Here is a 15603-nt window from a genome sequence, read left to right on the forward strand (position 1 = left end):
CGATGCCTCATTAGCACAGAAGGCACTGTGACAGTCTCATAAAGATCATGTTCTAAAATGGGTACCCTAGGCAGATGTGAGCATTTCCTGGGAATGGGAAATTGATGAGCAGCTCAGCTCACTGTCTCTCCATTGGGCAGAGACACGTGGATACCAGCCAAGCTAGGATGGCTGAAGTGGGACCTGCAAAACTTAGACTACATGAAATAAATCTCATCTGTTCAATTTCTTTAGATCGCCTAAGTTTTTGTTGGTCACCCATTCCTTAGCAAACTAAGCTCAGTTGTTCCAGGCACGATCTTGATGCCCAAGGGCACTTCAAGACTCCTACCTCCAGAGTTTCCTCCAAGAATGAAGATTTGATGCTAAGGTCGAGTCGGGTAGGCATTTCTTCTTTGTGAATGTAAGTACCACTTTCCAGTTAACTCCTACATTCACTTGTCTGCCTCCAGCATGCAGAAACTCAGAGGAAGTCTATTCATTCTAAGCACAACTCATATGTACTTGGACATTGCTTCTTATGCATATCTCCCTGCTTCTTTACAGTCCCATTTCTGGAAGTAGAGTCCCTTCAGTGATCTCACTGACTGACATCTGAGAGCCTTTCATGACTCTCTCCTTTTTTCCCTACTCTTTAGCATCTCTCTGCAAATCATATGAACACAGCCTCCAGAATGTGGCCTACATCTCACTGACTCTCTCCATCATCCTGTTTATATCAGGGTCCGGGACTCAAAACATAACAACCTGGGACAGAGCCATTAATTAATACTTGGACTTACCACTTATACTCTATCCTTTCTGCAAGACACATAGGTCTTTTCTGAAAATGTAAGTCAGACAATGTCACATTTCTACTTCACACTCTCCAGTTACTTTTAATTATTCCTAGAATCCAAACATTCCCACCCTATATGACTCTGTAGTTTGGCTCCTGACTTCCTGGGCCTCTGTTGTATCTCTTACTTTCCTTCCCATCATCCATAGGATTCCAGCCACATGCATGCTCTTCCAATTTTGAGAGTTTATTGCATAGCTGTTAATATTTTGGCCCAGGTGTTGTAATTACATACTCTGTGGGTATTTTTCCCTTTAATCATCATAATACCTTTAAAAAAAATTAGGTATCCATTTTTGGTAACATATGCTGTTATGAGGCAGATTGGTATGAGACAAATATGAGAACGAAAAGTACTAAAACAGATTAGTACAGTGGTTTTGCAGGCACTATTTCTTCTAATCCAGGCATTCTCAGATACTGCTACCATACAGTAAACCATTTTATCACAGAAGTGGGTATGTGGGTCCACTCAGGCTCCGTTATGGTTATTTCTCTGAATTCTGAGCATCTCTCAATCAAACAAACATTACAAAGCCAGAGTCACTTAGAAGAGATTGAGGGAAACCCATAGGCATTCTCTGTCTCTCTTGCACATGTACACATACACACAAATACGCAGGAGAGAGCAGAATAAACCTTTAAAACTGAGTATATTCTACACACACACACACACACACACACACACACACACACACACAAATGAGACAATTGGCATGCTGTCAACAAAAGAAGGAATGTCTATAATGGTTCTTTGATACTGGTTCTCAACTGGGAGAAATTTTAACTTTGTATCCCAGAAGACATTTGTCAATGCCTGGTGATTTTGTTTTCTTTTGTTATTTTTTGGTGGTTCTAACCAAAGGACAGAGCCCAGAGATACTGATAAACATTTTAGAAAACACAGCCCTTTGCAACAATTATCCAGCCCAAATTTCAATAGGCCTGATGCTTGAAAATCTTGTTCTTGGGCAGGGACTCATTCTTCATGATTGAGTGCCTGGAAGGTCTGGATTTCCATCCCCTGTATGCCAGGAAATAAAAGAAAATTGTGTTTTCTATGATGAACTTTTCCCACATTTTATTATCACTATTAATGGTATGAGAGGGTTTTATTTTGACACATAGTATATTCATAGAATGTGGCTTGATCTGACTCCCCATCTCTGTCCCTCATAGTATATAAATTCCAACTCCTGAGTGCATTAAAATGATCCAGTTTACTACATAAACATCAAATCTGTGTCCTTAACAGAGATTCTGTTGGTAATATGGTTCCAGTACAATGCTTCTTAAAATGCCTCAAAATAAGCTGGAGATCCTGTAAGAATAAGGTTCTTGCCCCATTAATTTGGGACAGAGAAGAGAGTTTTATGCTTCTCATGTCAAGAAATGTCCAGGCTATTTTTCATGGGACCACACTTTGTGTAGCATTTATAGATCAAATGAGGTACATACAAAAGATATGGCCAGGAAGAGTTATCCAGTCAAAAAAGGATCAAGATGCAGTGGAGATTTCCACATCAGCCTCTATTTAGTTCCTCTGCTAAAGGTCCAACTCTTGTCCCAGGGTATAGTTGAGGCCTCAGTACCAGTACCTCACAGGTGGGAGGTTGCATTGCTAGAAGTCTGGAAAAGATACAACCTCTTAGGCTTAAAATATTTCATCAACAGAGGAATTAGTTGGGTAACATTAACAATTAATGGCAGCTGGTTATCCTGATTAACGGCTCAAAAGCATTAAACACACACATGCACACACTTCTGTTGGTCTTTATGAGACCGGCCTACCTGGGCTGTCAACCATTGCTCAGTTGGAAATTGATAAATGTCCTCATAAAGTCTCTCCAGCTGTTGGTAATACCATTAGGCTGTCTCCAAGAAGAATTTGAAAGAAGAACCACTCTAACCTTCTTTGCGATAATGTTCTCCAAATTGGGAGTTTGTATTTGGAATACTATGCCTCTCATTTTGATACTGCTTAACTTCTGCACCTGAACTTAGTTTACTGCACATTCATTGCACCTTTTAACCCTTACCATATGCATTAGAGAGAAAGATTTTTAAAAATGGAGGTGAAAAAGATCAGATAGGAAGCTCTTTTGTCTGTACTGACAAAGAACAGCAATCCTTTTCCCTGAGCACAAACGTTAGGAAACATGCAGCCAACCTCAATCTAGCTCAAAAAAAAGAAGGTTCAGGCATCCAAGTCTACTGTCATCATTATATTTGTCCCAAAACAGGAGCATCACTTCTCGTTTTATTGCCCATAGTCATATCTCTAGGTGTAGTCCTAGCCCAAGAAAATAATCATGGACTCTATTTCCCTAAATTCAAAATTCAGATGTGAGCTCTTAGCCCGTGTCTAAGTAACATCCCTCCAGGAATAACAGAGAGAGAGACAGAGACAGAGAGAGAGACAGGGAAACAGAGAGAGACAGGGAGACAGAGACAGAGAGGCACAGAGAGATACAGAGGAAAGAAAGAAAGAAAGAAAGAAAGAAAGAAAGAAAGAAAGAAAGAAAGAAAGAAAGAAAGAAAGAAAGAAAGAAAGAAAGAAAGAAAAGAGAGAGAGGGGGAGGGAGGTAGGGAGGGAGGGAGGAGGAGGAGGAGGAGGAGGAGGAGGAGGAGGAGGAGGAGGAGGAGGAGGAGGAGGGAAGGAAGGAAGGAAGGAAGGAAGGAAGGAAGGAAGGAAGGAAGGAAGGAAGGAAGGAAGGAGAGAAAGAGAGAGAAGGAGGGAGGGAGGGAGGAAGGAAGGAAGGAAGGAAGGAAGGAAGGAAGGAAGGAAGGAAGGAAGGAAGGAAGGAAGGAAGGAGAGAAAAAAAGTATTCGGTCTCTTCAGGAAAACCTCCAGTCATTACAATTTAACTGAGCTGATGTGGTGTTTGGTAACTTCTTTAAAACTTGTGGTAGATGTATATTTTTCCCCCTCTGTATTGGCACATCAAATCTATCAAAAGAAATCACCAGCCTGAGGGAAACAAAGCCCAAACTTGTCTCCTCTGTGTTCATCCAAGAGAAGGTGAAAAACCACCCACAACGCCCGGTGATTCTTTATTGCAATACTAAATTCACATGCAAGAAGGCGAGGAAAGCATCTGCTTTATTTAGTAAATAATGTTTTCTGTGTACTTTCTGAAGCACAATGCACAAACTTTTAAACTTAATCCTCTTAAAAAAAAACATGAAACACATGATCAATCCCACTATGATGAGGGCACTAGGATAGAAAGAGCTGAAGTCACAGAGAAGCAACAGCCCATGGATGTCTGAAGGTCATGAAGGTCATAAAGTTCATGGAGCCAAGCAATGCTCAATACAGTGAGACAACTTCCCAGAAAAAACTGGTGGGATCATAGTCTCCCTTTTTGAAAATGGATAAGACCATTAAAAATGAATAAACAGAATTACTGGGTTTCTACAGCAGTACAAAGTAAAAAGGATGATGGAAGACGAATGTGTTACATTAATCCTTTTGTTTATTTACTTCTTTTTCCCTCTTTCATTCAAAGTTATTATGTGTACAGACTTCAGCGTTTAGAAGCTATAACATTATTATACTTTTTTAAGCTCCAGATCAGAACGGGAACTCGGTCTCTGAGCTTTAACTCATTAGCTAGCACTCTCCCAACTGAGCCTTGTCTCTACTCCCTATCATACGCTTCATCTTTAAATCTGGATCTATAAAATGGGCAAGTGATTACCCTTCTTAGCATTTTGAAAATTAAAATCATACAGATTACAGATAAAGTACAGTACCTAAGCATACAAAAATTTAGGTGTTTTTTTTTTACTAGCATTAATTTGGCATAAGCTTTATTGGTAATAAAATAATAAGACTCACCATTGCCATTAGGTACAAACAGGTTTTGTAGAACTGACCCCTATGAAGAGAAATCTAACACTGCACTAATATAGGAAAAAACCATTCAAAGTACATATTCTATCAGTGACAACAGCTCTCTCTTTTTGCTTTAATCTTTATTTTATTAGCATATATTAATTGAACAGGGGTGCTTCCTTATGACAGTTCCACACATGCAAACAATGTGTAGGCCCATCTGTCTTACCCTTCTATCGCTCTCCATTGCTCCTTGTTCTCCTTCTTGAAACAATTTTTACAGATTTCCAGAACTTATTCTGATGAGTTTTTTTCTTTATTGAGATTAAGTAACTACATAAATTTCACAGTACACATTTTAACCCTCACAATGATGAACTTTCTACAAAGCTTATGAACTCTATGAACATTAGCAATAATACTATTTCTTACAGACTGGATGATAAGTACATTTCTTTCCTTTTGCTTATGTCATCTGTTCCCTCTTTCTCTCTCATCCCCTCCCTCCCATCTCTGCCCTTGAGTTGTTAGTTCACTTTCATCAGTGTCCAGGGCAGCTGGTGGGCCCCTTGCTGTATTTTTTCACCCTCTTTCCACTTGATCTGTGCCCTCCTCTCAGCTTCCCTCAGATGTGCATGTATATACACCATATATGAGGTAAAGAATATAGTCATCTAAAAATGATAAGACAAATTGAAAAGAGGTCCTTTGTTTCCTTATCTTTGGAGTTCTTTTTCATTTTGTATATTATTTCATGTGCTAATTTTTCTTGTATCCTGAAAAAAATCAATAATTTATACAGTGGATAAGAAAAATGAATGCAGCAAAACCAGTTTGTGCCAATGTGGGCATACATTAAGAAAAAAAAGCAGAAGGCTTGAATAGCTTTTGGAAGAATTCAGAATCTTAGTAGATAAAGTAGAGGGAGAATGAAACACAGTATTTGTAAATTGCTAATAGGTGGAGATTCTGAGCAACAGAATAAAATGATATCCTGCCAGGCTTTCATATTGCAAACAGAGGCTAGATGGCCATCCCTCCAAAATTACAGCTGGCTTCTTACCATGATGTGATATTGCACAGACCTCTGAAACATCTTGAGTGTTAGGATTCTCTGCAGATAAAAGAGGACAGCATGTTCCAAAGGCTCAAAGCCTTTTCATATGATTGCAGGCATGTAGAAAGACTTCAAAAGAGTCGTTCATTCATTCCGCAAATATTTATTGAGCTTCTACTAGAGGCTTGAAACTATCTAGGGGTTGGAACATGACAGTGAACAGAACACTATCTTTATACTTGTAGGGATTAGCCTCAAGTGGTGGGAGGCAATAAAAGTAAAATAAACATCTGTAAATAAAAGCAAAGCAGGTAAGAGGGAGCTGTGAGTAGAAGGCACAGCAAAAGAACTCTGGTTTTATGGCGTCTGATCAGGAAGCTTGCTAGAAAGATTTTGACCTACAGGCAATGGAATTATGAGGCAGAGGAAGAAGAGCTAGATATATGAGACAATGCAAGAGAGAGAGAGAGAGAGAGAGAGACAGAGACAGAGACAGAGACAGAGACAGAGACAAAGAGACAGAGACACAGAGACAGAGACACAGAGAGAGGAGAGAGGGGGAGGAGAGAGAGACAGACAGAGAGAGAGAGAGAGAGAGAGAGAGAGAGAGAGAGAGAGAGAGATATTTCAGGAGCCCTGTAAAGGTAACCTGGCGAAAAGAAAGGAATAATCCATTGTCTTGACCCACACCCATTCATTTGTGTACTGTCCATGGCTTCTTTTTAGCTATGTTGGCCTTCAAAGCTCAAAATACTTCTGGCCCTTACTGAACACAAGTCCCCACTCATGACTTAGAGAGCTGAATTAGGTTTGGTTCAGTATTAGGAGGAAGGTTAGTAGCCATAAATTTGAAGGGAGATGTAAAAACATGGATATGTCTGTGTGTGTGTGTCTATATGAAGGTGAGCCAAAGGGACAGTCACTCCAGGCACCTGCAACTGCTCAGACACAGACATCCAAACCCGGATTACCCAGGTCTGTTTAACACCTGAAAAGAGGCACCAATGGAGTATCAAGGGGGACGAACGGGGAAATCAATGCTGCTTAAACAGTGACAGATAATGAAGTATCAATGGAATTAGGTTTTAGTACTTTTCAGGAAATATTAAATTGGATGATTAAAGGCAAGGGATGTTTAAGGCAGGAGGAAGATGATTGAAATTAAGAAAAGAGAAGGATTGACTTGGGCGGTGGTAATAAGAAAGCAAGTGAATCACAGTGGGTAGGAATAAGTACGACTAAAGCAAGGACTCTGTCTTCAGAAGGAATATACTATATGCATCAAATAAATTCTTCCCTATCTTCTGGACCTAAGTAAAGCAAATCAATTTGCAGAGCGAATTTTGAAAGTGTGAGCAGCGAAGAGCTTCTCTCATTTTTCTGATTTCAAAGATATCAGTGAAACTGCATTAGGAAGAGGGGGAAATTAAAAACAGGTAGGCGAAAGACCATGGGCTTTCAATGAATGTCTTATTAATAACTCCATCTCCATGGGGAAATGGCTGCAACTGAAAGACACTAGCCAGGGTTACTACCCCTGGAATGGCTGAGATGACAGACAGAAAGCAGGAACTGGAGATTTCATCATTTCCCCCACAATGCTGAGGAAATGGTGCATCGGGTGAGTTATGTGAGGTTTTTCAGGTCTTTCCAAGCTAAACACAGTTTGTCAGTTTTGAAATCATAAAGAATAACCCATCTTCCTCCCCTTACCCTTGACCTCACTCACATAGCTTTCCCTTTTTTTAATCATTGCGTCTCTTACATCAAACACTGTAAATGGGAAGAGTAAGGGGTCTCTGCTGAATTTGTCCATGCTTGCCGTCCTTCCCAACCCACCTTCAAAGTTATGGATACATTCCAAACTGATTAAATGGTCACAGCCTCTCAGAGAGGCCAAAGACAGCTGGTTCCAGTCAATTGTATTCCTTCCAATTGGCAAACGATAAATGGAGTTTCCCTCCCCCCACCCCCTCTAGAGGTTGATTCCACAGTTAGTGATTGATGACTTGATATTATGCCTTTCAGACCAGAGTAACATCTCACCCTTGGCCATGAATCTGCCTAGATGCTTACATGAGCCGATCTGCCCACCACGCAACATGACATAGGAGTTTACTTATAAATTCAGTTATACATTTAAGGATCTATTTACCCCCATAGTTCTTCTGCATGTGTAAGTAACTTTAAATAAATCACATACAATCACTATGTATGTGTACAGACGAATATGCATATTTATTTGTCAATGCACTGATTATAGGAATAAAAATCAAAGGTATGATTGGTTATTAGAAATTCTAACAGACTACTGAGGAGACAGAAAAAGATACAGAGAATTTAAAAGTGTGGACTGTGGGGGAAGTTCAGTAGCAGTTAATTTGTCCAAACATGTTGTCTAACATGTACGAGGACCTAGGTTCAGTCCACAGCACCATAAACAAACAGATGAGCAAGCTAAAACATAACTGCAATAACTAAGAGGAACCAAAAGAAAAGGCAATCTAAGTCAGACTAAGTTACTGACATTTGAGGATAGACAACTCTTTGTTAGGTAGGCTAGTCCATCTGATGAACTAGAGTATATCAACTGGCATCCATCCCTGATCTCTGCCCACTATGTCAGTAGCATGCCCGTCCACACTGTAACAAAATGTCCCTCCAGACATTGTGAATGTCTCCAAGGAGGAAGGAAGGCAGAATTACCCTCCTTTGGAGAACAGTGAACTGCAATAGCCAGGGTTTCCTAGAGGGGGTGAATCCTTAAGGATCAGTAAATGTTTCCTCGATATATAATGTGAAATGTATTTTTAGGCAGAATGTAGAACCCAAAAAGAGAGCATGTTCATAAAATTGTAGTTTGATAGTTACTGCAGCATAAACTGAGAACGAGCAGTTGAAGGCTGGCTGCAAAGGTAAATCAGAAACCTTCATAATTGGATTATCTCGTGGAAGTTCCATAGCAAGTCATATTGTCAGAATTACTTATGCTGATTATTCCAAATGTATACATCTGGTTCCAGTTCTACTAAATCTGAATATCTAGGGTTAGGGCCCAGGAAAATGAGTACTTAAAAAAAAAACTAGCCTAAGGAATTTTCAGCCTTGTTACTCAAAAAGTTTGATCAGCAAATAATAATAACCATCTGAAGAACATTTACAAATTGACCAGCATTCTGTTCATTTGTAGTATGGTAAATTATACTATTCAGCTTCACCAATAACAAAACTGAGGAGCTGTCTAGGATGTCCATGGTCTCACAGATGAAACAATGGAGTCTGAAGATAGCCCTCTAGTATCTACTCCTTTACCCTGGTCAGTTTTATTTGAGATTTTCTCTAAAAGGAGAAATAGTCAAGTCACAGACACATGTCCCTTAAGTCTTAAATATTCAGCAGACTCTGTGTTTTGTTTTGTTTTGTTTTTGGCCAGTCCTGGGCCTTGGACTCAGGGCCTGAGCACTGTCCCTGGCTTCTTTTTGCTCAAGGCTAGCACTCTACCACTTGAGCCACAGTGCCACTTCCTGTATATGTGGTGCTGGGGAATTGAACCCAGGGCCTCATGAATATGAGGCAGGCACTCTAGCCACTAGGCCATATCCCCAGCCCCAGCAGACTCTGTGTTTGATACTTAACTTGAGAGTGACACATATGTATTGGAGAGAGGAGGGAAAGAAAAGAGGCGAAATAAAGGGAAAAGAAGAGGTAAATGAAATAAAAGGCACAAGAAGACTTAAAGAAGGTAAACAAAAGAGGGAGAAGTGAGGGATATAAAAGAAGAGAAGGAAGAAGATGAAGAGAGAGAAGGATTCAGAAATAGAGCTGGTTCCCTCATTTGAATTATGTGTCCCACTTGTGCTTGATGTTAGCTTCGCTTGTGGGCTCAGATTCTTTGTGGGTTGCCATATCTGTAACCACAAATGTTTCAGCAAAGATTTTTCCCCTAGCAGGCTTTGTTCATCTGAGCCATGAGACTACTGCTATTCTTAGGTTAGACTTGATATTTTGCTCCCCATTGCCATTCTGATTACCCTTTGCTACAATAAATACCAAATGTTGATGGTACAAAACAATCATTCGACTTCTATTTTTAAATATCATAAATTCAGGAGGGGCTCTACTGATAGGCGGCTTTAACTATATAGGGTGGCGCTGTTAGGAGGGCTTTGCAGATAGCTTCTTCACACACATCAAGTGCCTCAGTAAGAAGAGGCTCCGGGTCTCCCCCTCAGTTCACTCTCATCATCCACAGTCTCCATGCTGCTTGGTTTTGTTACGACATGTAGGTCCCAGAGAGGTATACTTCGGAAATCATTTCCAAGAGGGAACATCAAGAAACCAAATGTTTCAAGAACCCCAGAGGGAAATGATAAAAATGAAGCAACAATTTGCTTACCATCTACTGAACAGCCTTATCAAGAGAGCTAGCCCAGTTTCCAAGTTGGGCCTTTACAAGAAGAGTAATAATATGAGATTTGGCAGGAGGCTAGGGGGAAGGGCTCGTTGATATCCGCTATTATATATCCATTCTTACCTCCCTGTGAAATGACTTGTCTTCATTTTCTTGGTTACTCCTAGATGGTTCTAGGTTCTTACCTTGCTTATATTTTCTTTCTAAGAAGGCTTTCGTTGGGTGGGCAAAGTGTCTTATGCATAGATTTTCCCTAGTCTGTGCTTCATCCCTTAGAGCATGATTTACGAGTCTGTCTGTGTACTAGACATTGAATACCTTGAGGGGATTAAAGATGTCTTAATTCATCTTTATATCTGAGACTATAATGGCTGGTTCTCAGTAAATGTTAGCTAGGCAAATAAGTATGTGCATGTCAACACATGTACTCCTTTGGCCGAGAAAAATAGCAATAGATGGATTCAAGTGGAACTCTTGTTCCCAGAGAACTTTCAGGTCAGGACTATATCTGCTTATAGCCCACTTCCCCCCATAATATATTCACACAGGATGTCAAATGCTATCAGGGTCTAACAAATGGATTTGACTTAAGGCCGTGAAAACAATTAATGTCAAAGTATTTCAGGATCTTGTCAGCCCTGTTAAGTTATTCTGTCTTTTATTCACACAATTCATGTAAACTCATGGAAGTCAAACATTTATCTATACCATCAGGATCCTTGGTAGGGATTGCAAAATTGAAGTGCGATTTCAAAGGAGGGACATGATTTTTTTTTTTTTTTTTTTTTGGCCAGTCCTGGGGCTTGGACTCAGGGCCTGAGCACTGTCCCTGGCTTCTTTTTGCTCAAGGCTAGCACCCTGCCACTTGAGCCACAGCGCCACTTCTGGCCATTTTCTGTATATGTGGTGCTGGGGAATCGAACCCAGGGCCTCATGTATATGAGGCAGGCACTCTTGCCACTAGGCCATATCCCCAGCCCCGAGGGACATGATTTTTATATAATTTCTCTAATTTGATATTTTATCATGCTTATGGCTTGAGTCTCACATGTCCTACAAAGACCAGATATTAAAGAATTGATCCTAACAAACAGTACAAGAAATGTATCCAATGCCTAACGTATGAAACTGTAACCTCTATGTACATCAGTTTTATAATAAAAACTTAAAAAAAAAGAATTAATCCTTAGCCTGTGTGCTACTGAAAGAGGGAGAAACTTTTAGGAGCCAGCCACTAGTCAGAGAAGTTAGGTCACTGGGGACTTGTCCTGAAGGAAATATTGGGAGATGACCCCTTCTCTCTCTCTTACTGTTTCCCACCTACAGTGAGTTGAGCAGCTTTGCTCCAGTGCAGATTCAACACAGTGATGTTCTGCCTAATTAAAGGAACCAGGCTGAGTGATTTTGAACTGAACATTTTGAAGCTGTAAGAAAAAAAAAAAAGAAACAAAAACCACTTTTCCTCCCATATTTTGATGTTCCTCAGGTCTCACACAATAATACGTACTGAGTCTACACAGTGATGGAAACAGGACAGATGGGCTTCCACTGAGTGCTCACCTTTATGCAGGTACACAGATGGGAGCTAATCCAAGCAAAAATACAGACATCGCGTTTACATCCAGAAAACTGTGAGGGTGAAAGCTTTTCTCAATCACTAGAAAATTAAACAGTTACAAACTTCTTTTCCTCCCTCTTCCTAAAATTTAAAACTAAGAAATATCAGTTAAAAAACAGAGTGTGCAGGTACATGCCTTTGATTCCAGAACTGTAGAGTCTAAATTGGGAAGAGTAGAGGCTACTCTGGGGTTCTGGGTGAGATCCTGTCTCAAGAAACACAACAAGTATACAAAGGAAAAAAAGTTACTTAAAATTCTGTTCTTATTCTTATTTTTTTTCCTTCTTCTTTCCTGCTCTACCTGTGTACCTACCTATCAGTGCTTAGCACTAAAATTAGAGTCCTATGAAATCTAGATCAGTATCCTAAAACTGAGCCATATCACCACCCATCAGGATTTATTCTTAAAAATAAAGAACAAGATGAAACTCAATTGAAGAATCAATGAGATCAATGAAAAGGAAGATAAAATGCTTGAATATGGAAATGAGTATAAACCTTAATCTAATTAGAAAACCTAATTCTATATTAGTGATGAATTGGATGAATACCCCATAGTCCCTTGGAAAAACTTTCTTGTTAGAGAATTCATTTATTTAAAGTTCAGATTTAATTCATTTCCTATTCAACTAAATGTTAATCTCCAAGTACAGTTTAACATGACATTAGACATCATAAGATATGACAGAGCATGCAGAGAAGTAGCTAAAGAATATGTCTTTTATCAAGAAAACTAACAATAACAAATGTTGGAGGGGATGTGGCCAAAAGGGAACCCTACTTCATTGTTGGTGGGAATGTAAACTGGCTCAGCCACTCTGGAAAGTGGTATGGAGATTCGTCAGAAGGCTATACATAGAGCTCCCCTATGACCCAGCAGCCCCACTTTTGGGCATCTACCCAAAAGACCACAAACAAGACCACACTAAAGCCACCAGCACAACAATGTTCATCGCAGTACAATTTGTCATAGCTAGAATCTGGAACCAACCCAGATGCCCCTCACTAGACAGTGGATCAGGAAAATGTGGTACATATACGCAATGAAATTTTATGCCTCTATCAGAAAGAATGACATTGCCCCACTCGTAAGGAAATGGAAGAACTTGGCAAAAATTACACTAAGTGAAGTGAGCCAGACCCAAAGAAACAGAGACTCTATGGTTTCCCTCATAGGGAATAATTAGCACAGGTTTAGGCTAGTCACAGCAGAGGATCACAAGAGCCTAATAGCTAAGTCCCTATGAGTGCATAAGATGATGCTAAGTGAAATGAACTCCATGTTATGGAAACGAGTGTTATATCACTGTTCTAATTACTTTCAACATGCCATGTGAAGCCATAGCTTCTTTTGTTGTATCCCTTCCTGTGGTTGTACTCGTGCTACCACTGTATCTCATCTGAATACACTGGGTACTGTATATACTGGTATTAGAACTAGGGAAGTGAAAGGGAATATCAAAATGGAGAGACAAAGGATAAAAAGACGAACGACTACAAAAGCAATACTTGCAAAACCATTTGGTGTAAACCAACTGAACAACTCATGGAGGGGAAATGGCAAGGGAGAGGGGAAAGGGGGGACTGAGGGAGGAGGTAACAAACAGTACAAGAAATGTACCCAAGGCCTAACAGATGAAACTGTAACCTCTCTGTACATCAACTTGACAATAAAGTAAAAATTCTAAAAAAGAATAGCCAAACTACAATTTAAAAAGAAGCTGGAAGTATATGATAAGGGATTGCTTAATGAAGCTCTTTAATAATTACCAGGATTTTCCAGGCACGTAGTGTGACATTCCTACTTTCAATTTGGTCCATGTCCCCTGGTAGAGCCTGTGTGTACCTAGACCCAGTGGCTTTGAACCAGTTTTCTTGATGTCATTCCTCAGAAAGGAGCCGCAGCACTTCCATTTAGAGCCTCACCTAGAACAGGAGAAATATTTGTGAGCCGTGTAAACCATGGTTAGTATCCTTCAAAATGTGATAGTGAAAAGTACGAATATAGACTGCCAGATGTCAAACACCTTCTGTAAAAGAACCAACTTGTAAATATTTCAGGCTGTGTAAACCATACGGTCTCTGTCACAACTGCTTAACTATCTTATAGCAGGGAAACAGTCAAAAACACTATGTCAACAAATTGGTGTGGCTTTGCTCCAATAAAGCTTTTTTTGATTGTGGAAATGTAGCTTTCATTGAGTTTTCACATTTCAAAATTCATGTTCCCTTACAAAATTTTTGTAAACTAACGCAAAACCGTCTCTAGCTTATGGACCATATTATAAATAAACAAACAAACAAACAAATAAATAAATAATAAATGTGAGAGGCCATGATCTGAGACTTTTCTAGACCACTATTATAAACTGACACTAGTTAGTGACAGAGCTGAGGGATAAATCCTTTTTGTGTATATACATAGCCAAAGTGTCACAGCTTTGTCATATCCTGATTTTAATTCTAAGAGGATAGGATCACATTCTATGAAACAGAAATACATATCGAAGGTCAAAAAAGTACTTTTTCTCTCCCTCCCTGCCCCCTCATTTATCATCTCTTTTTTATCTCCCTGTAACTGTGAGTTAGAAATACCTTTAGTGATTTGTGTTTGTTTTGTGCTGCACATAGCCAGCCGGCCTATTGATCTTTCATGCAGCTCAACATGGAAGGTGATACCAAGGTAAATAGGTGATGTTCCAATTTCATTGCCTTCATCTCTCACCCCTGTGTCCTCACCCAGACTTTGCCAAAGAAAGAAGGTGTTGGGAAGGGTGCTTGATCGTGGGGAAAACCACTTTAGCTACTCCTACAGATACAGAAAGGGAAAATTATACTTATTCACACTTGGAATGTCATCTCACCAACCAAGGGATGGGTCATACTGACTTTCTAATGGCCATCTTTGAAGGTATACCCAACACCAGTGCATTCTTAAATTCTTTGATATAATTGTGGGGACATTTCAACCATAACTCTTCCAGCTTGGTTCTGGAGGAAGGTAGCACCACTGATAATGCATAATATGGGTAGATATCCTTTTCAGTTTGGTATAAATTGTCTCTAGTTACAAACAGTTCTAGATCTTTTCATCAAAATTCCACCAGTAATGGATAGATACATATATGCAGTGAGAAACCTCATAGATAATATCCAGTTCCTCATGTAAATGTGATCAATTGGAACACACAGATACAAACAGGGGACATAAAATTAATTTCCTTTTACTACCTATGGCAGCAACATACAAAGTCATATGAGTATTATTTATGGTATTGATAGTATTGTTTTATGTTCTGATAGAATGTCCTTCACAGTTTCATCATCCAGCTTACTCTGAGAGCTGTGATAGTAATTCTTTTGTTATCTTTCTTTTTAATGCCAAACTCATTCTTCTGGAGGTATGCAAAAGTATCTATAATTTATGAATTTGAGCAAAATTAAATAAAAACTATTTTATCTGAATGACAAGTCATGTTCCCCGGATGATATATAAATGTATTTTCTATTTAACAGGGCATAAATTGCTGCTTTGGGGAACAATGTATTAAAATAAATACTAACTTCTGGAACATTTACTAGTGCTATCACATATTTGAGTATCTTTATCTTTTTGTACTATCACTTTTGTGGATGTAAGTGTTGAAGAAAATGAGGGAAGAGGTGACACTGATCAAAAAGAAAGGTACTCGGGCCTGGGAATGTGGCTTAGTGATAAAATGCTTGCCTAGGCCCTGGGTTCAATTCCTTGGTATCACATAAACAAAAAATAAATAAAATATTTTTTAAAAAGAAATGTTCTCATTACCTGACTTATGTAACTATAACCCCTCTGTAT

The sequence above is a fragment of the Perognathus longimembris genome, chromosome 16 (genome assembly GCF_023159225.1).
Source record: "Perognathus longimembris pacificus isolate PPM17 chromosome 16, ASM2315922v1, whole genome shotgun sequence".
Taxonomy (NCBI): domain Eukaryota; kingdom Metazoa; phylum Chordata; class Mammalia; order Rodentia; family Heteromyidae; genus Perognathus; species Perognathus longimembris.